General features: G+C 43.8%; 1 long non-coding RNA gene across 4 annotated transcripts in view; it reads right to left on the bottom strand.

The window, feature by feature from the left end:
- Nucleotides 1–2,282: 2,282 nt before the first annotated feature.
- Nucleotides 2,283–10,859, bottom strand: part of LOC139827194 (uncharacterized) — a 60,212-nt gene continuing 51,635 nt past the window's right edge. For all 4 annotated transcript variants that reach the window (XR_011737509.1, XR_011737508.1, XR_011737507.1 and 1 more), the window contains one exon: nt 2,283–6,138. This is a non-coding gene — a long non-coding RNA (uncharacterized lncRNA). The remainder of the gene's footprint in view (nt 6,139–10,859) is intronic.

Here is a 10,859-nt window from a genome sequence, read left to right as displayed (position 1 = left end):
TGTGGTTGCTACTCAGAAAGAGCTTAGGATCTTGGTCATCTCAGCCAGAGCCAATTATCCTCAGTAATGACTTTCACATTAGGTGTGTGTTTAAGCAAAGATCAATTGCCACTTGCTCCAGCCAGCTGAGACTGTCCACAGATTTGAAGCAATATTTGAAGAAAAGTAATTTTAACTGCCAAAAAAATTCCTTTCCTTATGTTGTAGATGTGTGACTCGGTGAAACATATACTCCTGTCCAGCTTTCCCATTTTGTAGCAAACAAAAACCATAGTGTTTGGGGAGGAAAAATGAGTTTATATAATAAATAATAATTTAATGAAAATAAAAAGCCATCTGTAAGATATTTTTATGTGTAAGTTTTTTTTTTTTTTACTGTGTTTCTACAAGAGATTGTTCAATTAAGGGTTTGTGTGTGTGTACGCGTATAGACCCCAAACCCCTTGAAGTCTTTGCTGCCCAGAGGAACATGGGGTTTGACTGAAAAAGTGGTAAGATTTCTATTAACAATGGAATGGAGGTGAAGTTGAAAAGAAGTCCGGGTGAATTACCTGCCTCTTCTCAAAAGATGCACTGATATTCTGTTTTAATCCATTTTCTTGCAAACATTCAATAAGATAAGCACTGAATGTAGCAGTTGTCCTCTTATGGAAGAAAAGTCTGTATGGATAATGTAAGCTGACTTGAAAATAGTATTAATGCCGCTAGTGATCATCCTAATGTTACGTAAGCTTGTCATGTTTTAAGACGGTAAAGCAATTCTTTCTCAAATATTCACGTTTGAAGAAAGGAGATGCTATACTGCAGAAAATATGGAGAATATTTTGTTAATTACAGAGCCTCAGAAAAATAGTCTCAAACTGTATCTTTAGCTAGTTGAGTCTTTTCCGTGACAGCACTGCATGTTGTAACTTCAGGAGAGATGTTATTTCAGATCAGAATCAGATGTTTGCCGGGCTGTGTTTTGTTAAAATAAACAGATGCATCTGCATTTTTACCCTTCATCTGTGCCCAGGCGTTATAGAAAAGTGTGCATTGACAATATTGACTTCTGCATTATTAGTGTCCGCTATGCTGGTATTTCCATGGTTTCATCCCTGGAGAAAATACATTCTCTTCATTTGAAAATGAAGTTGTTCGTTGTGGAAGTAGGAAAAGCAAGTCACTTGGGAAACTCCTGAAATATCATTAATTGCCTGGTAGGAACAAGTCTGAGAACCAAAAATGCTAACAAGCTGTCTTTCCTAAAACAGCTGGACACATATAAAAATGTTTTGAACTCCCTGAAAAGAGACACACTCAGGAACTGGGGTTTTGGGAGGTTTTCATATAATTCTAAATAAGTATCTGGGTCTGGGGATATGTACTCATGGAGTGACCGGACTGAACAGACATTTGAGGGTTGGAAGGATGGGTTCCAGGTATTTGGCAGTTGCTATGATCAAATTAGTATAGGTATTTTGATGAGCCCCAAGCTCTTGCTGTTAGGTGACTGAACTCACTCCAGAAACTGGCTGTGTTAGTTATAAATGAGACTGGGGGAGGAGTGAGTTAGAAATGAGAGATGGGATCAATCAAACGTGTAAGAAGGGTTTCTCTCAGCTGGTTGTTCATGAAGATGTAGGCAGAGCGGAGGGAACTGCTGCTTTTCTTGCAAGGTCACAACAGGTTCTGTCATTACTGTGGTGGGAGGGCACTCCTGTACACTGGAAAGAGTCTTCACTTCTGCCAAGCCAAACTGATTTTCTCTAAAAGTGGTATTCACACTGCAACCCCCACATACAGACAACTAATATGGGTGAAAATGTAGCTACAGTTACGGAAAGACTTCCTTTCATTTTTGCTTAATGCTCTGTTTGCTCTCCACTAGTAGTTCTACTTTATAGAAGGCCATATGGGTTATTACTCCAAATATCCAGTCGCTACAGGTAATGATAACAGCAGTGACCTCTGGCATAAAAAAAAGTGCCTATTGAAAAGAGGAAAAACTTCAGTGGGAATAATTGCCCACTTGAAACAACTTACCATTGGATAAAAGGCACTATAATCAGTCTCATAACAGCAGATCTGGCATTGTTTTCAGAACATAAGGAACAGCTGGCACCTCAGTACAAAACAAGCAATATCAGCATCTGTTATCCAAAGCAAATACTCCACTGCATTTTTTTTAAAGACAAAAAATAAGAAGAGAAGACTCAGATGTCCTGGGAAAAACCTCAACAATGTCTGGTTTTATTTTCAGGCCTCTGGCTTGGATGATGTTATGAATTTCGAAGTGGATGCAGCTACCCCCTCCCATTGCTATGGGAGTTACACCAGAATCGCTGATGGGCTTAGCCTGGGCCAATATCAGGTCCATTTCAGAAGCAGCTGGCACTGGCTCTTGTCCAACTTGGGGGCAGCTGCTGGTGTCTTCTAACAGAAGCCACCCGAGGCCCCCCCCAGTGCCAAAACCTTGCCATGTAAACAGTTACCTGCCATTTAGATATGTGAAGAAGTAAAAAAGGGAAAACAAGAGGGCAGTCAGAAAATGGTTTCTCTTGCCTGAGACACTCCTGGTCTTGGAACTGTTATCTAGGAAGCTCTCGAGCAAGCCAAGACCTGTTGTCGTTGCAGTTTTCCTCTTCAGTGCTGTCCTGTGGTGTTCCTCCATCCTTCTGTAGATGGCTACAGAAGTTTTTAAGAATTTTTTTTTACAATTCCTTTGGTGATGAATTTGTGGAGATACATACTGATTGAACTATGAGCTGCATTGCGATAGCAACAGCTTTCCAGACATTTTGGGCAGTGGTGGGACAGAAGCCACCCTCCACAAAGCTGTGGGTGTCTCCAATTTGGGTAAGGCAGGAAGGCTGACATTCAAAGAACCACAGAAGCACAGAGGTTGGGAGAGAACCTTGGAAGTCTCCAGTCCAAGCTCCAGCTCAGAGCAGCCCCTGACAGGTCAGGCTGCTCAGGACCTTGTTCAGTCATGTTTGGATACCCTGTAAGACAGAGACTCTTGCAGCCTCCCTAGGTACCTGGTCCATGCCTGAGGACCAATATGGTGACAATCTTTTCCTTTTATCTAACTGGGATTTCTCCATCTGCCAGCATGGGACTGGTACTGCTTATCCTTCCATCTTGCACGCAGGACTTGATGGAATACGAAGTAGGTTTGCTGATGACATAAAATTGGGAGGAGTTGTTGACACTCTTGTGGGCGGAGAGGCCCTGCAGAGGGATCTGCACAAATTAGAGAATCGACTCTATGAAGTTCAACAAGTGCAAGTGCCAGATTTTGCACCTGGGACATGGCAACCCTGGCTGTACATACAGACAGGGGGATGAGATGCGGGAAAGCAGCTCTGTGGAGAGGGATCTGGGGGTTCTGGTTGATGGCAAGTTGAACATGAGCCAACAGTGTCCCTGGCAGCCAAGAGGGCCACTCGAGTCCTGGGGTGCATCAAGCACAGCATTGCCAGTGGGGCGAGGGAGGTGATTGTCCCACTTTGCTCTGCACTGGTGCGGCATCACCTGGAGCACTGTGTGCAGTTCTGGGCAACACAGGATAAACAATATATAAAGCTACTAGAGGGTGTCCAGAAGAGGGCCACAAAGTTGGTGAAGGGTTTGGAGGGGGAGTAATTTAGGGTTATGCCTCTGGGGGGGGGCCGAGTGCATCTGTCACACAGGTTTAGAGGGGAAGCCGTATGAGCTGCAGCTCAAGTCACTTGGTTTGTTCAGCCTGGAGGAGACTGAGGGGAGACCTCATGGCAACTACAGCTTCCTCACAAGGGGAGGAGGAGGGACAGGTGCTGATTTCTTGTCTCTGGCATTCCATCTCAGAGCATTCTACGATTCTATGGAGCACCTCTGAGAAGAGTCAGGGTTCATCTTCTCTACGCCCTCGCATCAGGCAGCTGTAGTCACCAATTAGGTCCACCCCTGAGCCTTCTCTTCCTGATGCTGACCAGAGAATCAGGGACTCAGAATGGTTTGGCTTGGGAGGGACCTTTAAAGATCATCCAGTCCACCCTCTCTGCTATGGGAAGGGACATCTTTAACTAGACCAGGTTGCTCAAAGCCTCATCCCACCTGGCCTTGAACACTTCCAGTGATGGGGCATCCACAACTTCACTGGGCAGCCTGTTCGTCTCTCACCACCCTCACGACCAGAGGCAGCTTCCTCAGCCTGCCCTGGTGTGCCTTCATGTCAATGGCCCTGAGCTGGGGACACACCCCACACGTAAGTGTCCTTTGTGAACTGGAGAGACCAGTAGGTGACAGAGGGGTCCAGATGCAGTTGTCACAGTACCAAACAAGAGATGAGGAAAACATTTTTACTTTTTATCCCTTGTTTTATTGTGTTTTAAATTGTTTTCTTAATCTTGAAAAGAACTCCTAGAGGAGCAGCTAGGACGGACCTTAATGCTGAAGGCCAGCACTTTTTCTTGGCAGAACTGCAGTCTTCTGCTTCTCTAAAGGAGCAGCTGTCTCCCCAACTTCTTTGCTTCACTTGTGGTTCATTTTTGTGTACTGCTGCCACAGAGGGTCTGGCTTAATCTTCAACCACCCATTGGGCACCCTTATCATCCTTAGACTGAGGAAACCCCACCTCCAGCCGCTATGCACCTCAGTGGCCCTGTGAGGGATGGTCCCTGTTGCCCTGACACAGCAGGCTGGTGGAAGACAGGTCACCTCATCCCCTCTTCTTGGAGCTCAGACCAGAGAGATGGCACCCCTTTGGAATGGGTGGGGGGGAAAGAATGGTAAAGAAGGGCTCACACCACCTGGGGCAGCCAACAAAATAATTGCTGATTGTGAGCCCACAGGGTGGCTGGTGTGAAGGCCAGGCCTCCCAGCTAATGCCAAAGGCGGAGGCTGGGCTGATGGTGGAACACTGGCTGGGTGCTCCTGCTGTGCTGCTGCCATGGCATGATGAAGGGGAGCCCTGGAACAGTGCAGAGGTACCAGGTGAGCCATACTGGAGGTGGATCCACTTCCATCAGCTCTTCCTGACCTTCACGTGGATCTATCTCCACAGGCTCCACACGGCCACATGAGCGATGGACATTGCTACCATGCAACTGGTGGTGTCCCCCCTCTGATGCTGCCTCATCTTCCTCCATGGTTCCTGCAGCCATGTCTCTGCAGCCCCACACAAAGATGAGCAGCCACCTGCCTTGCTGCTCTGAGACTTCTTGATAACAAGCATCCTTGAAGTCTGAGGGCCTTGAGGTTTGGTGAACTGTGGGTCAGCAATTGAGGTCCCTGTATTTATTAGGGCCCGGAACAGAATGCAGTGAGGTGGTTCATGACATCAGGAGGCCACTGTGGTGATGGCGGATATATGTGGCCAAATATGGCTGCTTGGGGAGATGGGGTGTCTGTGGCCTGAAAGATGACCTAACGTGGGAGAAGGAGGGTCAGGGGGGCTGAAGGCCCCTTTCCTGGGGATCACTTCCTGCTCCTTTTCTGCTGCCCTTGGGCACAGGGACTGCCCTCCATCTCCCCCGGACTCCAGCTCCTCCTCATCCTATGCCCAGGGTACTTTGCATGAGATGGCGGCCACAGTGTTCCAGGAGGGTCGGGGGTCCTCAGTGTCCAGCAGTGGCTGTGAGAGGATGAAGCATCCAGACATTCCCACCAGCGGGAAAGGGAGGCCCAGCCCGCCCGCGCAAGGTCTCCCAGCACTCCTTTTTTTTTTTCTTCTAATAATAAAGGGGAGACATGTCCTGGAAAAGACCTTAATAGTGTGTGTATTCTTAACACTTTGGCTTGGCAGGTATGAATTTCCAAGTAGATGCTATACTGTAGATGTCTATACTCCCATTCCTGTGGGAGTACAGACTATGGGTCGTGACTGATGTTCACCAAAGTTCCTCTGAAATGGGCATGCACTGATGTTTTCAGGAATGTCGTGGTGCATGCCTGTCTTGCATCTTCTTCTGAAGCGGGCAGTTAACAAAAATCTGAGAGAATGCTGAGATGTGCGAATGTGATGGACATGGACTTCCAGATCTTCTTCCTGAGCTCAGTTAATAAAGCTTATATTAGATCCTATAGCCTATATGCTGAAAGAGGTATACTGCAGCTCCGTGCTCTCTTCATTTGCAAACACCCATCTGGTTACACTGAACTGGTAGAGAAGAATCTCTGCAAAACAAAGGAGAAGTCTGTTAGGATTCTTCTTCTGCAGCTTCTACTAGGTACAAACGTTTCATACAATTCCTAGGCAGAGACACACCCTGAGAGCAGCTACTGGACATTTTTTTAAAAGGCTGGGTGATCCCATAGTTTGTTCTTATCAATACTATGTGACTAAGACATTTTGCTTGTTTTAATAAAACAAGGCTATTGATTTTAAAAAGAAAATGTAATATTTGTTTATCACTGAGCCACACCAATTGCAAAATGAGACTTCTTATATTTACTCCTTATGTTAAAAAGACAATTTATTTTCAAGGTACGCCACAGTGGAAATCATAGTTCAGTCGGGTTTGACAGGAAAACTTGTTTCGGCAGAATTTTGGTTTACTTTGCAGTTTTAAGTTCCAAATGACTTTGAGAATGTCAAGCTGTCATCCTAATCAACAGTACTAATACCATCTCTTATTTATTTCTACTGATATAATAAATATTAATAGAATTCTGCATCTACATTGTGTTTTCCATTAATGAATTTAAAAGGCTTTAAAAAGAGCTAAAATTCTCTCTCTCACTGACAGATGAAGAATTTTAAACACAGATTTTGTACCCCTGATTGTTCAAAGTCTAACTTAAATGCTTATTTCCACGAATTTCTTTAGTGACTCCCTGAACGCATGGAGCTGATTAGCATCCATATTCGTGATAGTTAAATAATTCCATCTAGAGTCACCAGTCAGGCAGAGAAGCTCAGATTACCACATACAACTACTGGATTCTGACTACCTCTTCAACAGGAAATTATTTACCTATATTGATTAACACTGGATTTGAAACCAAGAGATAAAACCAATATTTCTCTGTGATAGAAAATGAAGAGAGAATTCTGAAGCCACTGGGTGTCACTGCTTGACTGCCTTTTGGTATAATAAATATACAAAGGCCTGCAAGGACTAAAAATAATCTGCAACAGCTCTGAGTACTGCTGCACTGGGAAAATACTTAATTGCATGTTCAACAAACAGCATTTATCAGTATCACAGGTTCCAAAAAACTTTTGACTTCACTTGTAAAATGGTATCTTTGAAATATCTAATTTATTAGACTGGCATATTTTCTTCGCAGCTTTTAAAATACAGAATGTTATTTTGTAATAAGTGATCTGGAGACTTTTTGAATACAGAAAATCTGAGACAGGAGGAAAAAAAATATATTTATATTAACTGAAATAATTTACACTTCCTTGTTTTTTTCTTAACCATCTCAGATTATCAGCTACTAGAATGCAAAGGTTTTGAAAAAAAGGACAAATGTTATAAATGAAAAGAAATGAAAATTTAGAAGGGTTAACGATATATGGTATTTGCTGTTTCTATTTATTGTCTTTCATTTTTAAGGTAGTGTATACATAACTGGAATACTGTTGCCCGAGAACAGGGACTGATCCTACAACCTGAAAGCAAAAATCTGCCATTAACATGGTAGTTTGAGCTATGCCACTGTAGTTATAGCTTCACCGAAACAGTCAACGGACTGACTGTATGTAAGATACGTGATAGAAAGGACACACCAAGAAAAATGTTAATGAAGTGCTGTGCATCAATGCCTCATACAGCGTTGCAGATGTTGGGATATCTGGAGGCCCAGGAATGATGGCATGGGTATAATACGGGAAAATTCAGAGAGCACCCTCTCCATCCCCTTAAGTTTTCCACTGTCCTAGGTTATTATTTTTCCTCCTGTTTGAAAATTTCAGAATTTAAAGCTTAATTGGAATGAAATTACACTTAAAAATCTCGAAATCTTATGCAGAAGAAAGGACTTACTTCTCATATTGTTAGTCTAAAATTTCAGTTAATACACAGGAAAACAGCCTCTCTTCTTGAGACTCCCAGTTCCCACCTTTGTTGCAGGGATTTAGGTTCCTTTTTGGGGGGGCTGAAGGGAAAGGTGGGACGTGGAGGGAGTGTGTCTGCCTGCCTTCTTCTAGCTCTTGGAAAGCTTTCCCCCTGTTTTGTCCTTTTTTTTTCTTTCCAATCCAAACCAGGTCTCATTAACATATTTGCTTCAGGAAAGAGTCCCAAACCCTGCTCTCCTTGAATAAGAAAAAGGTTAAGGTACACACCAAAGCAACATTTGAAACTTACAGTCAGTCTTCAGCTGTAAAGTGAATTCCTTGCTTGGCTTGGTAAGATGGTTACAGTCCCCCAGAGCCTGCCTTTTGGCTTATTTGCCTGTCACGGAGGCACCCTGAGGTTAGTTTAAGGGACAACAGGGTCCAAAACAACTCTGATTAAACCAGTGAGAAACAGGGTTTCAGCACTCCAAAAGTGACTTTAGTACAGGTTCGGATATCAGTTGAGGAAAATTATTAAGGGGCAGCAACTAATCATTCATGAGGTCTGCAGTGTGCATGCATGTGGTTTCACCCAAAACAACGCTGGAGCCGCCCCTGAGTCCGGGAAGAGTACACACTTGCCTGAATACGGTGTGGGATTATTTTAAAGAGATACATTTATTCGTATTGAGTACGGAAAGTGTACACTCGCAATCCTGTGAGGGTAAATTTATAATACACTCGCAATCCTGCGAGGGTTAATACACAAGCACATGTAATATTCCGTGCACGTGTGGAAGCACGGGAGGAAAATACACCTGCAATTATGCGAGGATTAATTTTACACGTGCTCGTACTGAGCACGGAAAGTATGTGTGCACATGTGCACAGAAAGTAGATACACTCGCAATTCTGCGAGGAGAAGCTTCACTCACACCCGTGGTGGCAAGGCAAGCGGAGTCTCCATCCCGCGAGGGTCGGCTCTTGGCGGCAGCATCTCGCTCATGCTCCGAGAGACCTGCGACAAGGGGCGGAGTCTCGACGAGAGTCCTGTTTTTTATTGGCTGATCAGATCTGACTGTAGGCATTCCAGAAGCTTCTCTGCACCCCCACACTGGTTGTGGGGTGCCCCTGAAGCTTCTAAACATCCTCCACACTGGCCACGGGCGCCCAGCGGCTCACTGGCACCTCGGCACTCCCTTCTCCTAACAACCCTGGCAGGGTGCTCTGGGCCAAACAAAAGAAGCTGTCAGCCTCAAACAGCAGAGAGAGAGGGAGATGTGCCTACTCCTTCCATACTGAAGTGGGGGGGGAGAGAGAGGGGTTTGCATCCTGCCACATTGCCAAAGGCCCATATTTCTTTCAGAGCTGCAGTCCTTTGATGTCTCCCAGTTTTCTTCAGCCTGAACATACTTGTGGACTTCATGACTTTTAGGTGTCTCGTTATTTAAGGTTTGGAGCTAGCATTATTGTAACTAGCAGATCCAATTCCTTGTTTGGCTGCATCAGTGGCAAACAAGCCCCTTCAGTCACTGGACCACCACAGTGTACTACTGTTGCTCAGGCACTTTCAAAACTGGGGAATTAGTTTTCTGCCCCTTTTTTGTGCCATCATATTTGCAAAGTGTCTTGATCCACAGCTGAAGACAGTGTGTTAACTCCTCTGCTCCATATTCTAACTGTAGAAAGCGATGTTGCCAGTCACTCCAGAAAAGTCACCTGTGGTTTTTCTGGGGTCCGTTTCATTTTACTCCTGTACACATCACTTGTTTCAGTCTTCAGCGCTGCCGCTTTCCTGAAAAACTTGCAGCCTCCAGCTAACTCACAAACCTCCCAGTCCCTCCATCGCTCCCAGTGCTCAAATCAAAACCCACATGAAGCTCAGGGAATATTTCTATCCTGCTCATACAGGATACAGACCTCCTTTCCTGAAGACATCTCTACCAGCTCTTTAACAGATTATCAAAAAGAAGAGAAGAAGTTTCTACTTGGAGAATAAGCAATTGACAGAGAGCAGCTGTTGGGCCCCAATTCCAGACAGTTGTTAGATTCTGCCCCAAACAGGTAAATTGATATTTGCATCTGGTTGACCAGAAAAGGATCAGCAGGAAAATCAGTGTAGAATATAAGCAGACTCAAGTATTATTTGGAATATAGCTAGCTTTTTTAATTGAACTTGAAACTCACGTATAATCAAGCTGAACTGCACAGAACCTAACCTTAACTTTCTCCGAAGACCATCTGGATCTGGGAATCTGGCTAAAATCAAGAGTTCAGCTGAATCTGGGCTGGTACTGCTGAGGGTGGGTACCTTCACCAACACATAAAATATTTTCTTCTCCCCCCGCTCTGCCACCCCAAATCCCTTCTTGAACTTCTTGAAAACTGGACACAAGGTTCTTGAAAACAGTACACAATTAAATCTCTGACAGAGGTAGTGTAACATTTCCTCACTTGTTCTGTGTTCCCATGTTCTTTCAAGGAATATACTTGCTTCTTTTCACATTCATCCTCAGTGAATACTTCAAAGGTTTGTGTGTATCAGATTCAAAGAGTTTCCAGGCATTTCAATGTTGACAAAATTACTTTTCTCAAAGGAAAAATACTTTGACATAAAGTTCTAGTAGCTTTTATAGTAATAAAAAAAGTGGTCACTGATTAAAACATAAATAATCACATGTTTAGAAAATTTATGGAATTGCTTGAGATATTCAAACAGCATAACACACCTTCTCAATAAAACAATTCATTTCAGAACTACAAGTTCACAAACTAAGAGCCAAAGACAGAACCATCTGAATTTGCTTTTTCTTTTTAAATTATGAATAAAGAAAAAAAAGGAAGGATTCTTGATTATTTTTTAGAGAAATTCAGGATGAGAATGAGATAAAGA

The sequence above is a fragment of the Patagioenas fasciata genome, chromosome 2, assembly GCF_037038585.1.
Source record: "Patagioenas fasciata isolate bPatFas1 chromosome 2, bPatFas1.hap1, whole genome shotgun sequence".
Lineage (NCBI taxonomy): Eukaryota > Metazoa > Chordata > Aves > Columbiformes > Columbidae > Patagioenas > Patagioenas fasciata.
The sequence above is the reverse complement of the archived record's forward strand: the minus strand, read 5'-3'. Positions and strand labels throughout refer to the sequence as shown.